Source organism: Capra hircus, chromosome 8, assembly GCF_001704415.2.
Source record: "Capra hircus breed San Clemente chromosome 8, ASM170441v1, whole genome shotgun sequence".
Classification (NCBI taxonomy): Eukaryota; Metazoa; Chordata; class Mammalia; order Artiodactyla; family Bovidae; genus Capra; species Capra hircus.
Window position 1 is genome coordinate 94,687,491 of NC_030815.1, and position 25,524 is coordinate 94,713,014.

At 41.2% G+C, this 25,524-nt stretch overlaps 1 pseudogene; it reads left to right on the plus strand.

The window, feature by feature from the left end:
- Nucleotides 1,072-25,524, plus strand: part of LOC102170787 — a 66,162-nt pseudogene continuing 41,709 nt past the window's right edge.

Below are 25,524 nucleotides of genomic sequence, written 5' to 3' on the forward strand. Positions count from 1 at the left end.
AGCTGCAGCCTGCAGCACAGAGTCTTCAAGATATGAGAGACAAGGTCTGGGGACTGTCATGCAGGGAGAAGGAAGAGTGTCTGGAGGAGGAGACAAAAGGGAGTCTCAAAGAGGGCATTATGGGAGGACAAGTAACAGTTAGAGACACAAAGGTGGGGTAACAAGGAAGCATCCAGGCAGAACTTCCTTCAGACGCCTGAATAGAGAAACTTGTCCCCATCCCCTGGTGCAATTCGACAGATGACATAGCCAGAATCCCAAATCTCATCCTCCAATCTGGTGCTCTTTGCAGAACTTTATATGCCCTTTAGCAAGAGAACAGCTCAAACCTCCAGCAGAGCTTGGTGAGGACTCCACTTTAGGAAGCTGGGCCTCTTCTGTACCTCATCTCCTGGCAGAAACTCTCCTGCTGCCCTTGGGGATTTCCAGGCAGAGAGGATTAAGGAGCAGCAAATGCCAGTCCCAACAGAGAGACACTGAACCAGTATCCTTGTTCCCCTGCCTCCTTGCTCCCTCATTTGGTAAAAGATACTCACAGTGGGACAGACAGGAAGGCTCTCACCTTTTCTACCCAGGACAGTCCACACACTGAGGACAGATGCCTTTCCTTTAGAGATGAAGAGGCTCAGAGAAAGGGTGTGCATGACCACCATCTCATCCATACGAGAGGGAGCAAGCCGTCAAGGCCACGTTCAGCTGTATCCAAAGCCTTCCTGCCACACCAGCAGTATACACGTTTGCTGAATAGGACAACCAGACTGGCACCGTTGCCCCTTTCCAGAATAGGTTGGCTCTGTTCCCCTTCCCCTAAAACTCCTCACACACACACACACTCACACACTCTCACACACACATGCACACACATACACACACACACACCATGCTGCCACTGCCACCACCACCTCCACCCACAACATCAAGTTCCAACCCAATAATCGCAAGAGGCCTTCCCTCAGGAAACATGACTGTCCCCAACACCATCCCTGGCCCTGTGCTGACTCAGCAAAAGGGGACCCTGAGCTGCTCCTGCCCAGAAGGCTCTCAATGTAGTAAGGAGACAGTCCTAGAGGCATGTGGCACCAACCTGCTCTCAAAGAGCATCTCAGTTCTGGGGTTCTGGGACCCCTCCACAAAAACCTAACTGTTGTCCCCACTCTATCCTGGGAAGTGGGCACCTGGGAAGAGGAAGGTTCCCAGGTGACAGAGGGGGTATGTGGGGAGCACCAGCAAGAAGAGAGAGCTAAGAAAGTCTCCCTGACACCCCGATTATCTCCACCCCACTGGGCCTCAGGTCTTCCTCCCTCTGCCCAGCTGCCTGCTGTCCTGGCTCTGGAGATGGTCACTGCGGTTAGAAGAGACCCACAGGGTGACTGCTGGTAACCTAGCTGCATGTGATCGTGGCCAGCTGTCAGTCAGCTCCCTTCTGGAGGCTTCCAGCTGGCAGCAGCTCTGAAGTCAGATAAGCTGTGACTCCTGGGCTGTCCCAAGGGGATGGAAAGTTCAGGGCCTACATACCCAACTGGCTTTCAGCACCCACCTATATAATCCCCCAAGTCCAAACAGAACTTCCTAAAGGCCCCAGTGTCTCAGGCCAGCTGCTATACCTCTACCAGAAAAAACAGAACAGGTGGAGTTTATTCACCCCTGCCTGAAGCAGACAGAACAACAGTTCAAAAAGGCAGTCTTCATTCCGTCATGTCATTTCACCTGCCCAGCAACACAGAAAAGAGTTCTGCTGACTCTGACCTTCAGCATGCCACGCAACCCCTCTGTGCCACAGTGACCAACTTTGTAAAGTGAGGGCAATAAAAGCACGCATGTCACTTTCTAGCTATGTGTCCTTGGCAATGTATTCAACTTAACTGTGTTCCAATTTTTCTCATTTGCCAAATGGAGTTAAAAATAGAATCAATCTCATGGGACAGTCGGGAAAGTTAAATAAGTTAATAAGTTAAAACAATGGCTGGCTACATAGAAAGTACACGGGAAATGCTAGCAACAATCATTCTTTCTGTTGTTATTAATCACAGGATGGTTATAAGGATTAATAGAATAATAGCTGGCATTTGTTGCATACTGACCATGAGTCTGGCCCTGGGCCGTCTTGTACAGTAATGAGCGTGTGCTGAGTGCAGCACCTCACATGTAGAGAGCCCTACACCTTACAAGCAGATGGCAGCCTCTATCATACTTCACCCTTCCCCTCCATTCTACAGAAGAGGAAACTTCGCAGAGTTTTAAGCTCAAGGCTACAAAGCTAATAAGTAGGAGCACTTTGACTTGAATGCAGGTTTTCTGGGAAATTAATCTTTATGGCCCTACAACCCTCACCTCCTCTTCTTGCTTGGTCTTCAACATTTGCTCTGTAGCTAAAACTGGCTTCCCCTCAAGAAAGCTGCCAGAGGACACATCTGCTGCTCAGTTGGACGGCACCCGGCCTACTATCAATGCCGGCCCTGGGACGAGCCGAGCTGGCCTCCCTGTGGCTTTTCCTCTTCAGCAGCCAGAAGCCAGAAGCCAGAATCCAGCTCTGGCAGGCATGAGTGTGAGTGAATGTGATGGGGTAATGGACATTCCCAGAAAGCAGACCTGACCCCAAATACAGCTCTATCCTTCTTCCCAAATGTCCCCCTGCTGGGATTCTGTAGTAAAGCACACCAGAAAAGACATCTGAGTCCCCATAAATTGAGCAAAATGAGTCCACAACCAGCCACAGCCAGGGGTGACAGGTGTTTGTCTGCATATTCCATGTCAAAGACAATGTCTCACTTATGATGTGACTTCTGGACTATGAGCAAGTCACTTCCTCCCTCTAGGCCACACTGCCCTCATCTGCAATATCAAACTACTAAGACCCATCTTACCACTTCCCAAGTGGTGCTGGTGGTAAAGAATCCACCTGCCAATGCAGAAGACGCAAGACACTTGGGTTTGATCCCTGGGTCAGGAAGATCCCCTGGAGTAGGAAATGACAACCCACTCCAGTCTTCTTGCCTGGGAAATTTCATGGACAGTGGAGCTGGGCAAGCTACAGTCCATGGGCCACAAAGAGTCTAACACAACTGAGCACACACACATCCAAGACCTGTCTAGTTGGGTTACTGTAAGGACCTCATGAGAGAATGGGATCAGAGCCCAGAGCCTGACACCCAGTAACACAGGAAGGAGGGGAGTGAGCACACAATGTGCACTCCACAAATGCCTGCTGAACAGCTGGAATCTGACAGCCCAGAGCTCAGCAGTGGAACACAGAAGAGGGGGCATGAGCAGGGTGAGGTGAAGAATATGGGGATGGAAGACATCAAAGTCCACTGAAGAATAAAAGCATGTGCCCAATCCAGGTGGCTCTGACCTAGAAAAAGGACACTTTCCTAAGACTCTACAAAACTCTACTTACTTCTGTCATGTGGCAGAAGGCACAGATGGCAGCCATGGGAAGACGTGAGCAGTGCAGTGACAAGAAAGCAATGAAGCTGTCTTTACATTTGATCCCCAAGAATTCAAGGAATGAGCTGATCCTTGTCAAGAAAATGGCATGCAAAAAGACCCAGGATCAATGGTACACTGGGGCTGCCATGTATCTTCTCACAAGAGCCAATCGTTAAGTTTCCAGAACTTTTGCTAACCAGTTGTTAAACATTATTTAAAATCATGTGAACTTTCAGCTAAGTAAATTATTTTAAATGCAATAATAATAAAACTCAAAATTCATCACTTTCTAATTATTTTACTGTATTTAGATGTGCTCTTAAGGTTCCTTACATCCATGCTTCCGTATGAAAGAAATACGATACCATACTCTACTACTGTTCCTCTTTTCCCAAGCCCATGTTCAGTTATTTCAGTTTCTAACTAAACTTTAAACCAACCATAGAGTATTTACACCACAGAAATGGGCAAGCCTACAAATCATAATCTCCTCCCGGCCCTAGAGAGCTGGTTGTCAGACATTTACCAGCACACCACTGACAAAAAGCCTCCCCACTATTCCAATGCCTCCAAGGGAACGGGAGTTTGTGAGACTTAGACTTGTGTTGTATTTGATGCTTAGGTTGTGTTTTCTCTGTTAATTAAATCTTTCTCCACAACTTTGTACTTAGAGTGCTTACAAGGCATTTCATGAGTCTAAGAGTCCCAGGAGTACTGAAAGGGCACATTGCTGCAATGACTCATACGGTAATGAGGGGGCTTCATGAAGCGTGCTGCTGAAATGAAGTGACTCAGGAAGATACCAAAAGAGAATATAAACTTAGAGACTTTTATTGTCCTCCTTAACCTTCAGGGCATTTCTACAATTGATCCATCCAATAAACAGTTACTCCATATTCAGTACAGTCAAGGCATTAGGCCAGGGAAAGAGGAAGGAATACACATAGCCTTATTTCTCAGGAACTTGCTCTCTCTTATGATCCGATTGAGGCCTATACTGAGCTCCTTACTTTTAAAAATTTTTATTCCCTGGTCGCACAGATGGTAAAGACTCTGCCCACAATGTAGAAAACCTGAGTTCAATCCCTGGGTCAGGAAGATCCCCTGGAGAAGGGACTAGCAACCCACTCCAGTATTCTTGCCTGGAGAATCCCATGGACAGAGGAGCCTGGCAAGCTACAGGCCATGGAGTTGCAAAGAGTAGGACGCAACTGAGTGACCAGCACACACAGAGTTGATTTACAATGTTATGTTAGTTTCGGGTATACAGTAAAGCATGAACTCCCCATTTTAAATTATCGCTCTCTACCCCCAGCATTCCTAATCCTCCTAACTCTCTTTTTGCTATAACACATGTCACTTTCTAACACACTATATAATTTACTTGTTTTTCATGATTGGATTTACTATCTTTCTTCCCCGTCTAGAATATAAGCCCCCAAGGGCAAGGATCTTCCTTTGGTTTGTTCCAGTGCCTCACACGTACTAGGTCATTAAGAATTTTTTTAAATATTTATACTTAATATACTAGAAAACACACTGAATCAAATTCTAATTTCTACTCTACTACTTAGAATGTAATACTGGGCAAATCACTGTACCTCTTTGAGTGTCTGGTCCTCATATGTAAACTACAGGATTTTGATAAGACTATCTCTAAACTGGATAATGAAAAATTCAAAATTCAACGAATCTGTATTATACATGCCAATCAAGTATGTCTGCCATAATCATAGCCATTTCTACAGGAAACTGTCTTTCTGCAGTCCTCAAATCTAGGCAGCTAAACCCTAAATTCCACCATGTAGCCACCTGGCCTCCTTCAAACCTTCAAATCCTCTCTCCTGCCATACTAGCATGAACACCTAACCCCAAGGCAGACAGAAGCTTATTATGTGGCCCAGGAGAAAGATCTGCCATATAGGGAAGACTGGACCAACTCAATTCTACTCTTGATGGAATTAAATATAGAATATATTTAAATCCTTAGGAATTTAAGTTGAGAAATATGGCCAATATATTGGGCAGTAGACAGAAAACTGAGGGTCACACGTTTGACAGAAGCTGGAGATGCTACAATTAGTGATAAATGAACCAAGTCAGAAGACAGCAAAAATCAAGCAAAAAGAGCAAATATAAAGAAAAGACACAGAGTATACAGAGAAGTCAGTTTTTAGCAAGGAGAGAAATGGGCAGATACAAGAAGCAGACCTAAGAGACAATATGTGTGGCATTTCTCAGGGGAACACTTTAGCTGCTGCTGCTGCTGCTGCTAAGTCACTTAAGTCGTGTCTGACTCTGTGCGACCCCACAGACGGCCTCCCACCAGGCTCCCCCATCCCTGGGATTCTCCAGGCAAGAACACTGGAGTGGGTTGCCATTTCCTTCTCCAATGGATGAAACTGAAAAGTGAAAGTGAAGTCCCCCAGTTGAGCCCAACTCTTGGCGCCCCCATGGACTACAGCCTACCAGGCTCCTCTGTCCATGGGATTTTCCAGGAAAGAGTATTAGAAGATCCTTAAAGTCTGCTGCTGAGATCCTTAGAGGCGCTGGTCCACTGTCCACCTCCAGTGCCATGTAGGCTGGCTTATTTTGCCTGTTGTTCTTGGATTTCCATGAGATTGTTTCCTCTTTGCCCCACAGACATTTCTTGGACTAACCTGACTGAGTCTTTATATGTTGCAACCAAAAGAACTCAATTCAGAGATCAAGCCCCACAGACAGATTATGTTTGATGGGGTCACACATTCTAGAAACTCATGTCAATGGCTTGTATAATCCTGTAGGTGTTGATCTCTTGATGGCGCATTGCTCAGGGATGAAATGGTCCTGTTTAGTACACTTTGATTACAATATCTGAACACACACACACACCAAAAAAAAAAAAAAAATGGTTTGAGGATCTAGTAGAAAGAGAATGAATACTTATCTAGCTCCCATTGCCTGCCAGGCACTATTCTAAGGGTATGTCACCTAATCTTTGCTGCAATCTTATAAGGTAGATATCATGCCTATGGTTGAGGTGATAAAATGGAACTTTCAAAACAAAATGATTTCTGTGTTTCTTCTTTCCTGTCAGGGACCCTGATAGTCCACTGTGTCTCCTCCTGGAGTTCTGGGTTGTATCCCAAGCTCTCATATGAAAGAGAAAATAAAGGGAAATCCTCCACAACATTCTTCCTTTTTCTAGTCCCTAGGAGATTAGGAGAGACTAAAACTGTCAGTGAATTTGGCCTGATGGACCCAAGCAGAACTGAGAAGCTCTCCATAGATTTCACATTCAGGGACCTATCACCCAGGAGGACCCAACTGAAGCCTAAGGCTGGGAGGGATCATTTGATGCTGAGACTGCAGCATCTAAAGACAAGGTGACTAAATCCAAAAGAAAGCTAATTCTCAGTGAGCTGAAACTGTGCCAGATTAATAACTCTTTGGCACTAAGATATCTGTGACTTCTGATGCCTTGACTACCCACATATAGCAATGTAAGCTAGGATGGAAGTTTGAGGTAAGTTTAAATGAATCTGCATTGTCATTCTGGAAATGAGATTACTGGATTTCATTGGTAACAAGGAGCATCACCAACCCACATCCTCCTCTCATTTTTCCTCTCTTTGCTTTACTCATCTGTCTAACACTGAATCTACTGATGTCTCTGCTCGTGGGGTCAGCATCCCCAATCAGTTCCTACTTCTAATAGGAGCAGGAGGTATGATCAGTAGCCTGTGTTCTCCTTCTCTCAATCTTATGAGTTTCAGGATTAGTCATATTCCTAGATTCAAGATCTGGTGTCCTAGCCTGAAAACCACTGTTCCCAAAATCACACCAACCAGAGACTTGCATGATTTAAGGATACTAATACAGGTTTTAAGGTTACAGAGACTTAGAGTTAGATTCCAACTCTGCCCTTAGACCTTGCACAGGGACAGTCAGAACAGAATAGGCAACAGCGCTAAAAATTCAGCAACTTAAAATTTATTTCTCATCACAATACATGGGAATGAGTACTCCACAAAATCAGCCAAGGACCCAAGTTAAAAGAGATTCTATATTGTAATGTCACCATCACAGCACAACATCTTCAGGTATTCTAAGAGGGTGGGAGGCTAAAGCTTGAGTTTTTCACCATCTCATCCTGGAAATGACACAGTACTTCTGTTTGTGGTCCACTGGCTAGAACTAGTCACATGGCCCTGATGACTTGCAAGAGATGAGAAAACATATCCTTCCATATGCCTAAAAAGTGGAGACAATTGGATATGGCCAAATAGTTCTAACACAGCCAGTTTACAGTATGGAATAGAACAATGTGATTACTTTCTTCCTCCAAGGTTCCTGTAAATCCAACAGACCAAGATGCATTAAGCTAAGGGAAGTCCCTCTGGCTTATACAACTACTCTTCAGAGAACTCTATCCCCACTTCTCCTTCACCCTCAATGAAATCCACAATAAACAGGCTGAATTTACCGGCTTGGGCTCAAGTCCAGGGCCTTTCTTCTTCCTGGCCAGTCTTGCTCTAATGTCCTTCCTGATTTCCTGTCCTCCACCACCAACCTTGATCTCTGCCCTGAGAAGAAACCTGTAGGGCTGAAGTCTGGATGTCTTGTCTAGCTCTTGCCAGTTCTCTTAAAGACCAGTCAAGCAATGTTTTTAGCAGTAGTCATCTTGGATCCACAACTTTTTTGGAGTCAAACAATCCACGGTCACAACAAAACTACTGCTGAAGATACAATCACTCAGCCATCACTAAAAAGTGATTTGATGTGCAGAAAAGGATTATGCACAAAGATGCTTATTGAAGCACTGTTTGTAACAGCAAAACATTGGGAATAACCTAAATGTCCAGCAAAGGGGACTATTTGTAAATATCAATCATCCACTGATACATATACTAGTTTAGCCTGCCAAGTTAATCAGGGTAAAAACAAAAAAAACACCAACTCAGATCATTTACTGTGATGGAGTTAACTAGGAGCTTCCCTTTCACTGTGGGTCACAGTGTGGCCTGTTTTAATTTTGTTTGTTCTACGACTGTACTTTCCCAAGTAGGTTTTCCAAGTGAAATAAGCTAGTCAAAAAAGGACAAATAATGTAAAGTTCTACTCATATGAGAGACCTATAGTAGTCAAATTCACAAAGACAGAAAGTAAAATGTTAGTTGCCAGGGATGGAGGGTAAAGGGTGCTGAGTTATTATTTAACTCTGGGTCCAGACTTTCAGTTTTGCAAAACAAAAAAAGTTCTGAAGATAAATGGTAATGATGGTTGCACAATAATGTGAATGTACTTAATACAGTTGAACTGTACACTTAAAACTCATTTAAATGGTAAATCTTATGTATACTTACCACAATTTTAAAAACTGAAATGTGTGAGTAAATGTACTAAATGTGTGTGTGTGTGCGCGCGTGTGTGTGTGTGTGTGTGTGTGTAGGCCCAGTGCTCCTGTCTTTGGTGATGGAGAGAAATGCTATAATTTCTTTTTAAATGTTCTTCCTTAGCTAGGCAAGGATTAGTAAACTATAGTCCTCCAGCCAAATCCAGCTTCCCATTTATTTTTATAAATAAAGTTTTATAAGAATACTGTCATGCCTACGATTTACATATCTATGGCTGTTTTTCTGCTAATGTGGCAGAGTTGAGTAGAAAGAAAGTATTATCCAGAAGGCCTAAAATATTTTACTATCTGGCCCTTAACAGAAAAGGCTTGCTGACTTTCGCTTTAGTGCATTGAGAATACCCATGGAGGCCCGAAGAATAATCAAAACTTTAAAGTGGGTTTCAAGTCCTATATTTTAAATGAAACAGAGTCCACAGGCCTGGAGATTTCAGAGTTGGCATCTCTTCTCTATTCAATTGTTTTCCAACTTCTCAACAAGTCTGGAGCCTTCATTATTGACTCTCAGGATACCCCTGGAGGCTACCCTGGACCTGACAGGTGACAGAGAAAAAGGGGAAAAAGGCTCCCCCAAGGTAGATCTGATTCATTATCTTCCTGGAGTTACATTGTTCAAGACTTTCCTCTGTTACACCAAATTTGGAATATATTAACAAGTGAGGGAAAGGACATGATGTTACACTTGGAAACAAAGATGCAGTTTTGAAATCCGGGAGGATGTGTACTGACAAATTCACTGTGGTATCTCCTGAGTTGGGGGATTATGGATAACTTTTTTTTAATATTCTCTATAAATTATTTTATTGTTTGTTACAATGAACATGGATTGTTTTTATAGTCAAACTGTCATTTCCATATTTTTTAAATTATTAAAAGAAAGAAACATGAGCATGGTAGGTTGAAACCCAGGGAGAATTACATGAGAGACATTTCAGCAGGGTCAGAAATCTGGGTAACAATTAGTCAATCTCAGCTTGTTTTCTTGATCTAAACTCTTCTCAGAAAGAACTGAAATCTGGCAAGCCCAGTATTTTCATGGCATGTTCAGTCACATGTCCCATAAATTTCATTTGTCCTGGTACTCTCTAGTCCCTTAAGAACTCCTGTGCCCTCTAGACTTTTTAAAGAAGCTTCTAACATGCCACATTTTTTTCTCCACTTGACTACACGTTCTCTTTTCAAATGCCACAGACACTGGTTTTGCAGAGCCAAAAAAAATCAGACGGACCTAGGTTGGACACAGGCTCTGCTACTCAGCTGAGCTTGAACCAGTTACTAAACTCCTCATCTATAAAAGGGAAGTAATCCTACCTTTTTGGACCATAAAGATAGCTGAGCACCAAAGAATTAATGCTTTTGAACTCTGGTGTTGGAGAAGACTCTTGAGAGTCCCTTGGACTGCAAGGAGATCCAACCAGTCCATCCTAAAGGAAATTAGTCCTGAATATTCATTGGAAGGACTGATGCTGAAGCTGAAACTCCAATACTTTGGCCACCTGATGTGAAGAACTGACTCATTGGAAAAGATCCTGATGCTGGGAAAGACTGAAGGCAGGAAGAGAAGGGGATGACAGAGGATGAGATAGTTGGATGGCATCACCAACTCAATGAACATGAGTTTGAGCAAGCTCTGTGAGTTGGTGATGGACAGGGAGGCCTGGCATGCTGCAGTCCATGGGGTCACAAAGAGTTGGACATGACTGAGCGACTGAACTGAACTAAACTGAATCCAAGCTTCAGGAGGAAAAGAAATTCTCCACTTTTCTGCCCACTTATCTCCCTCTTCTCCCAAGAAGACCAAACATTAATCTCAATTATATACAGTATCTGGGTGGGTTTGAAGGTCATGTAGACTGGTAGCTTACCTGCTTCTGTACCTCCTTCCCTAGGGGTAAAACTAATCAGAGGAGCAGAGCCTTCTCCCATAAGGAACGAGGCACAGCCATTGTGTACTCCTTTCTGTGATTTCCTGTGATTTAGCTGGCTACAGGATGGTGGCATGCTAAGATTTGGGCTTAAATTAAGGAAAAAAGACTTCAAAAGACCTCACCTTGCCTATATCACAAAGATTTGCACTAGGTTTCTAACACAAGCCTAGATATTTCCTTCATTTACAGAATCAGGACATGTCTCTTACAGAACTTAAGTAATGTCATCCCATTGAGCCCCACCACTACTCCTTCTGATGTCTATGTCACAGAGGCGTAGAGAGGACTAAATGAGACTAAATAGGATAAAGCAGCTCACACAGAGCCATGTGCAGAGTCAAATCTCAATATCAAGGAAATTTTTCTTTGTCCTCTTCCTTGTTCTCTTCCTCCCTCGATCTTTCTCCTCTTTCTTCATTCTGATCTTAGGACTCTTCATCTAATCACCATAGCATTTATCACACTAAATTATAAAACCAAATTTGCTAGATTTTGAGTACTTACGAGGATTGAGCTGTATTTTTCTTACTCACCATTTAATTCCCAGAGCCAAGCACAGTTCCTGGTATAGAGTAGCTGCCCACTTAATATTTGACAAATTGAAAGAATGAATAATAAAAAACAATAATGATGCATCACACTGATTCGCTAAGCCTGTTTTTCCCACAGTATTTCCTATCACAATTAATCTTTCAAGTTGATCAGGCCAAACAGTTATTCTGATGCCTCTCTCTAATAATTTACATCTGTGCATGCTAAGTCGCCTTAGTCGTGTCCGACTCTTTGCAACCCAATGGACTGTAGCCCACCAGACCCCTCTGTCCATGGGATTCCCTTGGCAAGAAAAGTGGAGTGGGTTGCCATGCCCTCCTCCAGGGGATCTTCCTGACAAAGGGACGGAACCTGAGTCTCTTACATCTCCTGCATTGGCAGGTGGGTTCTTTACCACTAGTGCCACCTGGAAAGCCCAATTTACATCCAATCATCAGCAAACCTAACTCACTCGTTATATTCTGAATGCAACCATTCCTCACCACCTTCACTGTGACCATCACCACCAGGGCAAACATCTTCCCTAGGGTCCATTGTCAACACAACAGCTAGAATGATTATTTTTAAATAGTAGTCAAGTCAGGTTACTTCTCTGCTCAAAACATTTCTGTGGTTCATCAGTTGACACAGAAGATTGACCATAACCCAGTTCCAGAGTCTCAGCCTGCAAGACAGCTTCCTAAGGCCACTCTTGACACTAGTTGTCTTAGACTGGGTTTCCCCTCAAAAGCAGAGCCTGAGACAAGAGCTGTTAGGAAGCAAGGGAGAGGATCTAAAGGGAAAGAAACAGAAAGGAAAAGCCAAAGCTGGTCACTACTTTAAGGAAGCAGAGCTTAATCCTACCAGTACCTTCTAGGGAAGCATATAGAATATGACACAGACAAGAGCAATTGCCTGAGAGGAATGGGGGGAGGTATCTATCTATCAGCCCCCACTCCCCATGGTCACTCCCTATGTGTGTTAAGGACTTCACACCTCCAGGCTACACATGTGTGAGGGTCAGACTGCTTTCTATGGAGAATGAAGGGTGGGAGGCGGCACAAATCAAGGAATGCTCAACGTAGCTTAAGCCAGATGTTGTCAGGTTATACCTGGGCAAAGCTGGTTGCCACAGTAGTGGGATGAAAAATGGGTCAAATCTGCCAACTTTTTCTGTAAATGACCAGATGGTAAATATTTTAAACTTTTCAGGCACATATTCTTCTTTGCTATTTTATAATCCTTTAAAAAAATGTTTTTAAAAATTCTTAGTTTGTGTGCCTTATGAGGACAGGCCACAGGCAGATTTGACCAATGTGCTACACTTTGCTACCTCTCAGCCAAGAATATATGAGGTCTTTCTTGTCCTGATAGAGAGGACTTCCCTGATCGCATTATTTATGAGGGAATCTACCCCTCACCCCTCCTGATCTTCCTTCTTGCTTGATTTTTCTCTTTAGCATTTATCACATTTTCAAAATGCCATATCTAATTTACATATTTATTTAGTTTGTTGTACAGATGCTTCAAGAGAATGTAAACTTCACAAATGTAGGATCTTTCATCTGCTGTGAGTTAGCACTGCAGTATTCCAGCATGAGTGCTTGACCCATAGTAAATCCTCAATACATTTCTGTTAAACAAATGAACACAACTGCATGCTTGTGTTTAGCACTTTACAAATGATACACATTTTAATATTCATTTTTATTTAATTTTCACCATCACATTTTCAAGTAGGCAAAGCAGGTACTATTATCCTGATTTTGCACATAAAGGAGAAAGGTTAAGCAATGAAGATGGCACTAGAAGAAAAAGTCCTCTCTATCTAAGGATTTTGGATCATATAAACCTGGCTTTGAATTCTGGTCCTAATACCTTATGATCTTGTATGTTGTGTAACTTCTCTGCAATCAGTTCCTTATTTGTGAAATGAAGATACTCATACTTGCCTTCCAAGGGTATGTGCAGATTAAATGAAATAATATATTTGGGGAAATTGTGGTAAAATCTAATTGACAGCCCTTGGGTAAGAGTGTGGGAAAAGGCTTTTCACAGAGTACTTGTATCTTTATGTGCAATTCTACAGGCAAATGATGAAAAACACCAGTCTGCAAATTCTAATCCCATTCTTTGGAAGAAGAAGCACGAACACATCTCAACTGTCCACAGCCATCATTACACCACCTACGCCACTGCCTTCAGGCTGAGTTTTGTTTGGCTGGTTAGTTTGGTTTTGTAGGTTAAAGGGCAGTTTATTTTATGCAGGTGTTCAGCTTGGCTACAATATGAGCTGCCTCTTGCCAGTTGTCTTACTCTAGCTTGATGCATTTATTGAACTTGTCTGGCCCCTATAGACATTTTGAGTTCATACCCCTGGCATAGTAATAAGAATTTGGGGCAGCAGTCAAACCTAGGTTTGAATCTTGACACTACCATTTATTTAATCTCTCTGAACTTCAGGTTCTTCATTTATATGAAACTGAGGTATTTTGCTTCCAGAATACTATATGCCCTAAAGTAGACCACTTAAGCCCCCAGTTTGCAAGACTCCCAGTCCAGTACCTTTCCTGATTTTCCAAAGGGACCCCCAGCCTGCATACACATGAAATGAAAAGCTAGTTCTGTTTGCTCTCAAGGCTATAGCCTTGTCTGTAACAGAAACCTGGGCATTCCAAAGAGATATCTCTAATTCTTGCTGCTGTCAACACTGGTGCCAGAATAACTATCCCTGGAGTTTATAGTAGATAGTCCTAAAAGACTACCCCTAGGGATCAACCACAGTATATTCATTCTCTTCCCTTAAATCTGGGCCGAACTGGAACTAGCTTTTGACCAATAGATGTGACCAAAGTGATGCTGCGTGTCTTCCATGTCTGAATAAAAATTGATGCAGCTTCTATCTAACTCCCTTGGAAAATGTGTTCTGGGAAAAGCCAGTCTTCATGTTAGAATTCAAACTACTCTCGACAACCATACTATGAGGAATTCCAAGCTACCCATGTGAATATATCTTCCCAGGTGGCACTGGTTTTAAAGAACCGGCTGGCCAATGCAAGAGACCCAAGAGATGAGGGTTCAATCCCTGGGTCGGGAAGATCCCCTGGAGAAGGAAATAGCAAACCACTCCAGTATTCTTGCCTGGAGAATCCCATGGACAGAGGAGTCTGGTGGGCTCCAGTCCATGGGGTCACAAAGAGTCGGACACAACTGAAACAACTTAGCACATGTGAATATGGGTAGAAAACCAAACTTCTGATGGAGAGCTCCAGATTTAGCACCAACTTGCCCGACAGAGAATGAAGAAGCTATTTGGATGAACTCACGCAAGCCTCCAAATAACTCTAGCTTCAATCACCATCTGACTGCTACTGCATGACAGACCACAGTGAGAAATTTCTTACTGAGCCCAGAACAGTGAGGGATAACAAAATGGCTGTTGTTTTCAAGCTACTCTGTGGGAAATTTGATATACAGCAATAGATAGTTGAGTACAATATTTTTTACCAATAAAATTGTTTGTTATATTTTTAAGAAGTAAATTTAACACTATTTCCAAAGAAGATAAGAGGATGCCATTTCCATTTATATTCACATTTCTATTTTTTTCTTTAATGCACAGTTGACCAATAGAGCAATTTTCCATAAAAATACTTCTCATAATTCTGCTTCCAATTTAGCTATGAAAATACAGCATTATTAGATGGTGTCCTTCTTATGAATTTTAAAAAATCATTTCTCATAGACTTAGCCAGCTTCTGACTCTCTTATGCCAAATTATACATTCTAAAATTAAACTTTTACATTGGGATCATTGTAGGTTCCCATGCAGTTGTAAGAAACAATACAGAAATATCCCATATAAATTTACTCATTTCCCCCAAATATAGTACTATATTATAATCAGAATTTTGACACCCATGTAATCTACCAATCTTTTTCTGATTTCATCTGTTTTATTTGTACAGTTCCATCACCAAAAAGATCACACATGTTGTCTTTTAATAACTACAGCTACTTCTCCTGTGTGTTCTTAATCTTTTCAACCACTAATCTGTTCTCCATAATTTTGGGGTTTTAAAAAAAATTTTAATTGGAGGATAATTGCTTTACAATGCTGTGCTGGTTTTTGTCATACAACAATGCAAATCAACCATAAGTATATATATTAGAGTTCCTCCCTTGTGAGCCTCCCTCCCTCACACCCCCATCTCACCCCTCTAGGTCATCGCAGAGGGCTGGGCTGGGCTCCCTGTACAGACCATTGTTGCCTGGCACATGAGAAGCCCATGACTGTGACCAAGCTTCTGCTTCTGATGGCTGCAGCATCGCTAGTGGAAATTCCTTCCCAGAAGACACTGTTCCTCAAAAGGCAAGAGAGGATGACTCCTCTCTGCATTGTACTTGAGCAAGATTGCCCTATGACACGATTATTCAGACAATTTCTCCAACCCCTTCTCCAGGACATAAGCCTGCCACCAGGATGACTCAGTTGTAATAGGTACTAGGATCCACTGCCAAACTGACTGTATCAAGCAGGGTCCCAACTAAAAAATATAGTATTTTCAAATTAGAAAAAATAAAGGACTATTTACAAAGAGTGGATATAGAACCCCACAGGGAATAGTGGGGTTATTTCAATCTAGCAACCACAGTGGAATGTTACTACCTCTGTGTCCATAAGAATGAGAGAAAGGAGCAGTTAGCAGAAACTGAAAACAGTCATAAGAAGGCCATCTTAAGATGAACTGTGTACTTCAGTCTAGAGAGGTAGACAGACCTAGGTAACGTTTTAGAAAATGAGCCAGAGGAATAAACATGAAGACTTTCTTCCCATTACCTCCCTCTGATTTCCTGCTTTCATCGACCAGAATCAAGCAGAAGGTGGAAGTCAAGGAAGTCTATTGGTTTTATTCTATTCTTTTCTTTTTTTTTTCTGTATGAATTCTTTTTATTATTATTTTTTTACTTTATTTTACTTTACAATACTGTATTGGTTTTGCCATACATCAACATGAATCCGCCACGGGTGTACATGAGTTCCCAACCCTTTTCTATTCTATTTTTGGCCACACTTAACAGGTATGCAGGATCTTAGGTCCCTGACCAGGGATTGAACCTGTGCACTCTGGAATGAAAGCATGGAGTCTTAACTAATGGACCACCAGGGAAGTCCCCATCGGTGTATTTTGTTAGTCTATACAAGTCAGGCTTCTAGATTTTAGCTCAGGATGGGAAAGGACAAAGAAAGATATCTAGCTTGTAGACCTGGATGCATCATTACTTAACACCTTCAGCCCAATAGTCCATTTCTTTCTCTCCTAATGGAGATTTTATCCTAGGAGTCTCAATGCCACTCCCTGTCAATCATTAATTTCAATAATTTTGGCTCTTAGATAAGAAAAGTTCTGAGTCCTTTCCCTCCCTAAAGGCCCCTGGATTCCTTATACAAGTTTGTCCACCAAACTCCAGCAATTTTAATGCTTCAATCACTTCTCTTTCCCTAATATACTCTCTAAAAACATTTAAGAACAGAATATTTCTGTAAGGCAATCCAAGAAAATAATGATTGTGCATTTGGGGTAGATAGGAATTTCTGTCACTTTTTCTGTTTAAAAAAAAAAAACTGCCATGACCTTGAGTTACTTTTTATAACTAAAGTAAAATGAAAATAATATCTGTCTCATAGAAGAGAATTAAATGAGATAATGGACAATTTACTTCTGGCTATGAAGTACACAATTAATGACATTTTTCTTCTCCTCTTCATCCTTCCCTTCTTCTTCTCTTCATCTTTAAGTAATTTGCCCAAAATGACAATAATGGCTCAGATTTGACTTCAAGGTTGTGAACAAAATTATTTCTCCCCAAAATACAGGAATAAATAAGAATCAAGGCCCAGTACTAACCTGCAGAGAGCAGGTCCCCTAAGCCAGACAAGAAAGAAATTAATTCAAATCATATTGTTTCTAAAATGAAAAAAAAATCACATAAATCTCTCTTGTAGTACTTCAAAGTCAAAGACTTGTTGCTTTATTCCTCTGCATCTTATGTCCCTTCTTATCTACAGGGCTATGATGGGGTCCAAAGACAGGATGTTCAGGAAAGCATGATGAGTTGTTACTATCAGTTGTTATTATCTCTTAGTTAAAATCTCTTCAAGTGAGAATCTATCCTGTGTTAAGGGAGTAATGCTGAAAGTTATAGAAATTACATTTTTAGCTTTAAATAAGCCATACATTTAAAAACTGAAATTATAAGACAAATGAGCTTCCCTTGCGGCTTAGCTGGTAAAGAATCCACCTACAATGCAGGAGACCTGGGTTCAACCCCTGGGCTGGGAAGATCCCCTGGAGAAGGGAAAGGCTACCCACTCTAGTATTCTGGCCTGGAGAATTCCATGGACAAGAGTCGAACACAACTGAGCGACTTTCACTTAACTTCATAAGACAAATACATCAGGGCATAATTGTTACAAATAATTTCCAGTTTGCAAACAGTAAGTCTTCCTGATTATTTTTCAAAATTATCTTAATTTATCCACAATTTTTTCAGGAATATGCATTTTGCTTAAAATGAGGTCTCATAGTTCTAAAACAATTCAAGAAGAGATGCACTGAGCTCTGAGAATTTCAAGAACAGAAACAAGGAAAAGCAGACCACTACTATAATTTCTGTGGCTCTGAAGAAGGGTAGAGCAAGAAGGTGAGATCAGAATAGCCAAAGAGAAATGCCACACTTGGAGAAGTGCCACCTCCTCTAAAAGGGGTATAAGAGTAACAGCTGGCTCAGCAAACCTATCATTCCAAGCCACAGCTACCTTCTTAACTCCTTTTCTTAAAAATTTCCCTCTCAGTCTTTGAGAAGTTCTTTCCAATGGAATGTCTTTCAATTAAGAAAAGCAATGAACATAAATAATTTAGTTTCAAGAAATTTCCTTTGCCTGTTCCTTTACTGGAAGCCATCTATTCTTCAGAGACTCACTTCAGTGGCTACTGATGCTTCCTTGATCAATGCCATTACAAAACTGTGGGAGTCTTTTCAGTGCTCCACCACCCTCAAAAGGCTGTTCCACTCTCGGACCCTCAAAGGTTGTTGCAAGGTAAAGAGACAAGAGTCCATCTCTCTCAGACAAATCTTGGACTGCTAGACATTGAAGGGTTACTGTATTAGGTTCCTCAAAGGCATTACAGTGTGATGCCTATTACAGTGTGACAGCCCCTCTCTTTGCATTCCCAGAAGGGGTTAAGTCATTATAGAGGCGCTACCTGATGCTACATATTTAAACATCCCTCTCTAGTAGGGGGCTCCAGATCAGGGCTCAGCTCCTCCTTGCTTTCTGTTCAACTGGGACATCCTGTCTACAGGAGTGGGACAGCCTTTGTTCTTTGTTTCCATTCTCTGTTTAGAAGCTTTCATTATTTATTAACTAAAAAAAGTTTTTTAAATATATGTATGTGTATTTTTAGTCTAACAGGGAAAACAGACAATAACTAGAACACAAAAGGCTAACTGTTATAAATGAGAAATACAGGAAATGAGAACCACCAACTCTATAAGGATGGAAAAGTTTCCCAGAGGAAATGTCTTTTAAGGCGAGTCCTGAAGAACAAATAAAGGTTATTTAGGGGTGTGTGTGTGTGTGTGTGTGTGTGTGTGTGTGTGCGTGCGTGTTGATGGTGGGGGAAGAGAAAATGGCATATGTGAGGATAACATCAAGTACAGAGATTTTGAGAAATCAGAAGAATATTGCTAGAATATAGCATGTGAAGTAGAGATAAACATGGTATAGAGATGAACTGTAAGCATCTCTTACAGGTAAGCAAAAACCAGTCTCTATTTCTCCTTGCTATTTGGATGTTTTCATATATATATATATTTATCCAATAAATATTTATTAACTCTCCACATTTGGCTATTAATGAAAGAACATGAAAGGCCTTATAAACCAGGTTAAGAAATTTTGTCTTTATTCTAAAGGCAGTGGGGTAACACTGAAGTATTTCGGTCAAGACCAAGCTAGTGTCCTGGAAAAGCTAGTATCAAAGAGAAATAGATTATCCCATTTTCATAGTTAGAGGTTTTAACAGCCCTCTACCAGAAATTCACAGGTTCGGCAGGCAGATAATCCAGACAGAGTTGACCTCAACAGCATCATCAATGGATTGAATATAATTGACATCCATAGACTACTTCATCTGATGACAGCAGAATAAACATTCTTCCTCAAGCTCACATGGAACATTCACCAAAATAAAACACATGCTAGGCCAGAAAACAACATTTAAAAGATTAGAAATCATACAATGTCTGCTCTTAGATGACAATGGAATTAAACTAGAAATTAATGAAAGAAAGATAACTGGCATTTTTCAAAATATGTGGAGATTTTGAAAAAAAAATTAAAAAGAAAACATGCCTCTGGGACTTTCCTGGTGGTCCAGTGGTTAGGACTCCACACATTGAATGCAGGGGTCACTGGTTTGATCCCTGGAAGGGAAACCAATATCCCACATGCTATATGGTGTAGCCAAAAACAACAAAAAAAAAACCACATTTCTAAATAACACATGAATCAAATAAGAAATCTCAAGAGAGAAATTTTAAAATATTTTGAACTAAATGAAAATGAAAACACAGCTTATCAAAATGTTTAGGATACCATGATTGCAGAGAAATGTATAGTATTGAATGCACATGTTAGAAAAGAAGAGTGATCTAAAATCAATAATCTAAGTTTCTACCTCAGGAAACTAGAAAAAGAAAAGCAAATTAAATATAAATAAGCAGAAGAAAAGAAATAATGACAACTAAAGCAGAAATCAATGAAACTTAAAATAGGAAATCAATGGAGAAAACCAATGCAACCAAAAGTTGGTTCTTTGAAAGAATCAAGAAAATCAATGAGCTTCTAGCTAGGCTAACTAAGGAAAAAAGAGAGAGTACATAACTTATTAGTATCAGAAATAAAAGAGATAACATCACTACCAAACTTCTGAACATTAAAAGGATAATAAATACTATAAAAAACTCTATGCACACAAACTTGATAGACTAGATTAAATGGACTGAATTCTCGAAAGACACAACTTGCAAAACTCACACAAGAAGAAATAGATAAACTAAATAGGCCCATGTTATTTTAAAAAATTAAATCAGTAATTAATAACCTCCCATAACAAAGCACCAAATGGGTGCTGTATGGGTTCACTGGCAAATTCTACCAAACATTTAAGGAAAAAATTACCCCAACAATTGTGGACCACAGGCTTCTCTTGTTGCAGAGCATGAGCTCTAGATCCCACATGCCACAACTAAGAGTTTGCATGCTGTAACTGAATATCCTGCATGCCACAACTAAGACCAAGTACAGCCAAATAAATTAATTTTTTTTAAAAAATACGTATTTCTGGACTTTCCTGGTGGTCCAGTGAGCTGGGAATCCTCCTGCATTGGACATGGTTTTGATCCCTGATCTGGGAAGATCCCACATGCCACAGGGCAACGAAGCCTGTGTGCTACAACTGAGCCCACACTCAGCAACAAGAATAGAATTACAAGGAGAAATGGATTATTTTACTCACCACAACTACAGAAAGCTCACTTGCAGCAGTGAAGGCCCAGCTCAGCAAAAAATAAATATTTTTTTTTTATAAAAAAGACATATCTCCACTCTTAGAAAGTTTATATATTTCATAAAGTACATCCAATACTCTGGCAATTCTGAATTTCCTTCTCCTGTGAAGCTCTCAGGCAGATGAGATCAGGTCTTTGAGGCATCTTGAGAAGAGGACAGGACTGGAAAGTAGGCTAGAGCTCAGAGCTGCCTGAGTAATTAACTGTATAGGGTCAACCAAGTGGACAATGGATGGTATCCAATGCTGAGGACATGAAATATCATCCACAGAACAGAAAGGCCACAGATATTAGACTGGGGTTCAGTTCAGTTCATTTCACTAGCTCAAGCGTGTCTGACTCTTTGTGACCCCATGAACTGTAGCACACCAGGCCTCCCTGTCCATCACCAACTCCCGGAGTCCACCCAAACCCATGTTCATTGAGTCAGTGATGCCATACAACCATCTCATCCTCAGTCGTCCCCTTCTCCTCCTGCCCTCAATCTTTCCCAGCATCAGGGTCTTTTCCATTGAGTCAGCTATTCTCATCAGGTGGCCAAAGTATTGGAGTTTCAGCTTCAACATCAGTCCTTCCAATGAACACCCAGAATTGATCTCCTTTAGGATGGACTGGTTGGATCTCCTTGAAGTCCAAGGGACTCTCAAGAGTCCTCTCCAACACCACACTTCAAAAGCATCCATTCTTTTGTGCTCAGCTTTCTTTATAGTCCAACTCTCACATCCCTACATGGTTACTGGAAAAACCATAGCCTTGACTAGACGGACCTTTGTTGGCAAAGTAATGTCTCTGCTTTTTAATATGCTGTCTAGATTGGTCATTACTTCCTTCCAAGGAGTAAGCATATTTTAATTTCATGGCTGCGATCACCATCTGCAGTGATTTTGGAGCCCAGAAAAATAAAGTCAGCCACTGTTTCCACGGTTTCCCCATTTATATGCCATGAAGTAATGGGCCCGGATACCATGATCTTAGTTTTCTGAATGTTAGACTGGGGTACCACCGGTCTAATGAGGTGGTCAGATAACCAGGACAGCAGAAACTAAAGCCACAGGCCATGGCTTCAGGAGTATCATGGAAATCCAGAGAACATCATAGAAGCTGATTTCAGTTCTAAGGAAAGCAGCCAAGCTACCTGCCTCTTTTTCAGATGGTCCTGGACAGTCTGAGACTTCAAATTCAGTAATGAATGAACCAGCTGTCTGGAGTGGAAAATGAAAAAAACATTCACACACTAGGTCTCCATTTATGCTCCCCCTGGAATGCCTGTCCATATCTTTCTCATATATATATAACCCAGTTCATAAGCCTCTCTAACAGAAAGCCAACAGGACATAATTTAATTCTCCTCTGAACATTTAGACACCTTGTCCGGAACCTCTTAGAAAACATATCACATTCTGCTTTCCATTTGTGGACACAAATTTACCACAGTCTATATGATAAGCATTTTAGGGACAGTGATTACTCTTCTGTGGGTTCTAATCCCATCTCTGCATAGAGCTGCATAAAGCTGAACAACTTCTTTAGCCTCTCTGAGCCTGGTTCCTAATCTGTAGAATAAGCATAACAAAATCTTCCCCTGTACCTCTTGGGGTTGTTGCAAAGTACCATCAAAGCCAAACTTCTTCATTTACCTTATAAATTATGACATCTTAGGCAAATGTGACTACAAATGGGGACACTGAAGCACTAAATATATTGAAGAAACTTCTTTAGCAGGTCTTAGAGCAGAATTAAAATGAGGCTACTCATCCATTCCCATCTCCATTCCTCCATAAGAGCAAAGCTCTGAAGCCAGACTGCCTGGGTTGTATGCTGCTGCTGCTGCTGCTAAGTCGCTTCTGTCGTGTCCGACTCTGTGACCCCACAGACGGCAGCCCACCAGGCTCCCCTATCCCCGGGATTCTCCAGGCAAGAACACAGGAGTGGGTTGCCATTTCCTTCTCCAATGCATGAAAGTGAAAAGTGAAAGTGAAGTCGCTCAGTCGTGCCTCTTAGCGACCCCACAGACTGCAGCCCACCAGGCTCCTCTGCCCATGGGAGTTTCCAGGCTAGAGTACTGGAGTGGGGTGCCGTCGCCATCTCCGTGGGTTCTGCGAGCTTTGGAGAAGTTACTGAGCACTGCTGCAGGCACTATCTCTTACCCACTTTTGTATCTACCAGGTGCGCACCTGGAACCCAGTGTCAAAGGACCAGGCGGCGTCTAAGAAGCTGACGATCAGTTGCCACCCCAACTCGCCATGTAGTGGACGTGTCATCTAACCTCTCTGGGTGATTCGTTCTCAAAGCCTCGGATATGGTGAACTCTTTTTAAATTATCTTATGTAATACCTTAAAGTCCATAGAATAAATCATTCCTAAAAGTCTTTTAGCAATGTTTTACACTTCATAATAGAGACTATCATTTTGGTTAAATATTAAAATTTTATTGAGAGCAAATGAAGAGTAAAACTCTTAGTAGGCTTTTTACCAGCCATCTGACCTTGGAAAAGAGTGCTCCCTGTGGCTCAATTTCCTCTTAAGTAGCCACATCATAGACTGGTGCGAAGATTAAATATTTTTTAAAGCACATAACACAGTGAAGCACAAGGGCAGCCAGCAACACCAACAATAATTACAGCTTAGCTTTAAAAATTAATTTGTAAGTGGATTTTAAAAACTTGAAATCAGTCTTCATATACTTCAATATTTTGAAACACCAGTCATTCACATTTACATTATCAACCACCAAAAATGTATTACTCAACGGAAATCCACTACTCTCTTTGTGTTATTCTTTCTTCTGAAATAAGCTTTCCCTCTATACTACTTGATGAAATCCTAGCCATCTTTTAATGCCCAGATCAAATGTCACTTCCTCCAATGTCTTCCCCACCTCCTTTGGGCAAAGAGATGCTTCCCAGTGCCACATACTTCTGTGACAAAAATCATCATGTATCCCTGCAAATACTGTATTTCTTTATGCTTATATCTCCTCTACTAGACCATGAATGTTTGTTCAAGGATGACAGTGAGCACAGGACCTGGCTCCTGGTAAGTGCTCAATATATTTTTGTAATTGTTTGAATGAATGAATGAGAACAAATATTTCTTCTGCTTTTAGCTGCTATTTAGTAAATTCAGTCACTATAAAAAGAAGAAAGGGCAAGTTAAAGGCTTTGTGTAACTCCACAGGCTCAGGTGCAAGCTAAAAAAAAAAAAGCTAATCAGAGTTTTTTAGAAATTCAATCTGAGATGGAAATAGGAGAGAGTTTAGTGATGGTTACTAACTGCCTCATGACCAGGAAGAAAATTCTAAAATAGAAGAGTTCCAACTCTACACACTGTTTCATTGAAAACATCAGAAAAGCTTCCCAACTCTTGGGAATCACATGGCTCATCTCTTTAAGTCAAAGGAAACAAGAATAAGAACAAATCCAAAGTTGGTAGACTGTAAGGGCCACCCCAAGTGGATTTCACAAACAAGTTTGATGGAAAACCATGATTTGGCCTATTTATTTTTAAAGAAAATTATAACTCTGTTGCTCAATTATAGATGTTTGAAAACTTTAGCTGAATCACACATATTTATATTCTGGCATCTGTTTTCCCAAAATGTGAGGAGTTCAAAAGTTTGAACACAGCAGGTTTATAGCCATCACTAATTACGATGGGGACATGAGTAAGTTACTTTATCTTTCTGGGTATTAATTTTGTTCATTACAAAATGAGAGCATTGGAATGGATAATTTTCAACGTCCCTTATGATTCTCAGCAAAGTCACAGGAAAGAAACAAAGGGTATCATTTGGAATAAGCAGAACTGGCATCCGCCAACATAATGTGTTTTGAGAGTCAAAAAGAAAGTATCTTAGTCCAAAATGTCTGTCCCAGTAGGACTAAACCCCACAAGATAATCAGTAGAGAAGCAGTGAAAGACATAGAGGCTTTGAAATCAGCCACACCTGGGCTCCAATCCCAATTCTGACATCATTTTCTGTCAGTGAGAAAGTAGCCCATTTTCTCATCTGTGAAATGGCAATGCCCAATACACATTGTATTATCAGGGTAGAACAATGATAGTCAAAGTGCAGCAGAGCCTTCCCAGACTGCAGGGTTAGTAACTAGTCAGCAAACAATGAGTTTGTATTACCTGCTTCTACTCCAACAAGAAGCAAGATGAGAGGGGACCAGTTGCCTTCTGAGCTTTCCTAGAACGGACTTACTCTGGCTCATCTGAAAGCCCAGCCCCACTAAGAAAATGAACCTGTCCAAGGTCCAGCCAACATTACATTTAATCGTCTCTAGATAACAGTTGAGTACAGTATTGTTTTAACCATGGCAGTAGATTTTTCTGAAGCTGCCATTCATTCCTTACCTGCTAAAACCTTTACTGAATTGAGAGTTAACTATAATCATATGTTAAAGGGTGACTTATATGCAGAGTACATCATGAGAAACGCTGGGCTGGATGAAGCACAAGCTGGAATCAAGACTGTCGGGAGAAATATCAATAACCTCAGATATGCAGATGACACCACACTTATGGCAGAAAGCAAAGAACTAAAGAGCCTCTTGATGAAAGGGAAAGAGGAAAGTAATAAAGTTAGCTTAAAACTCA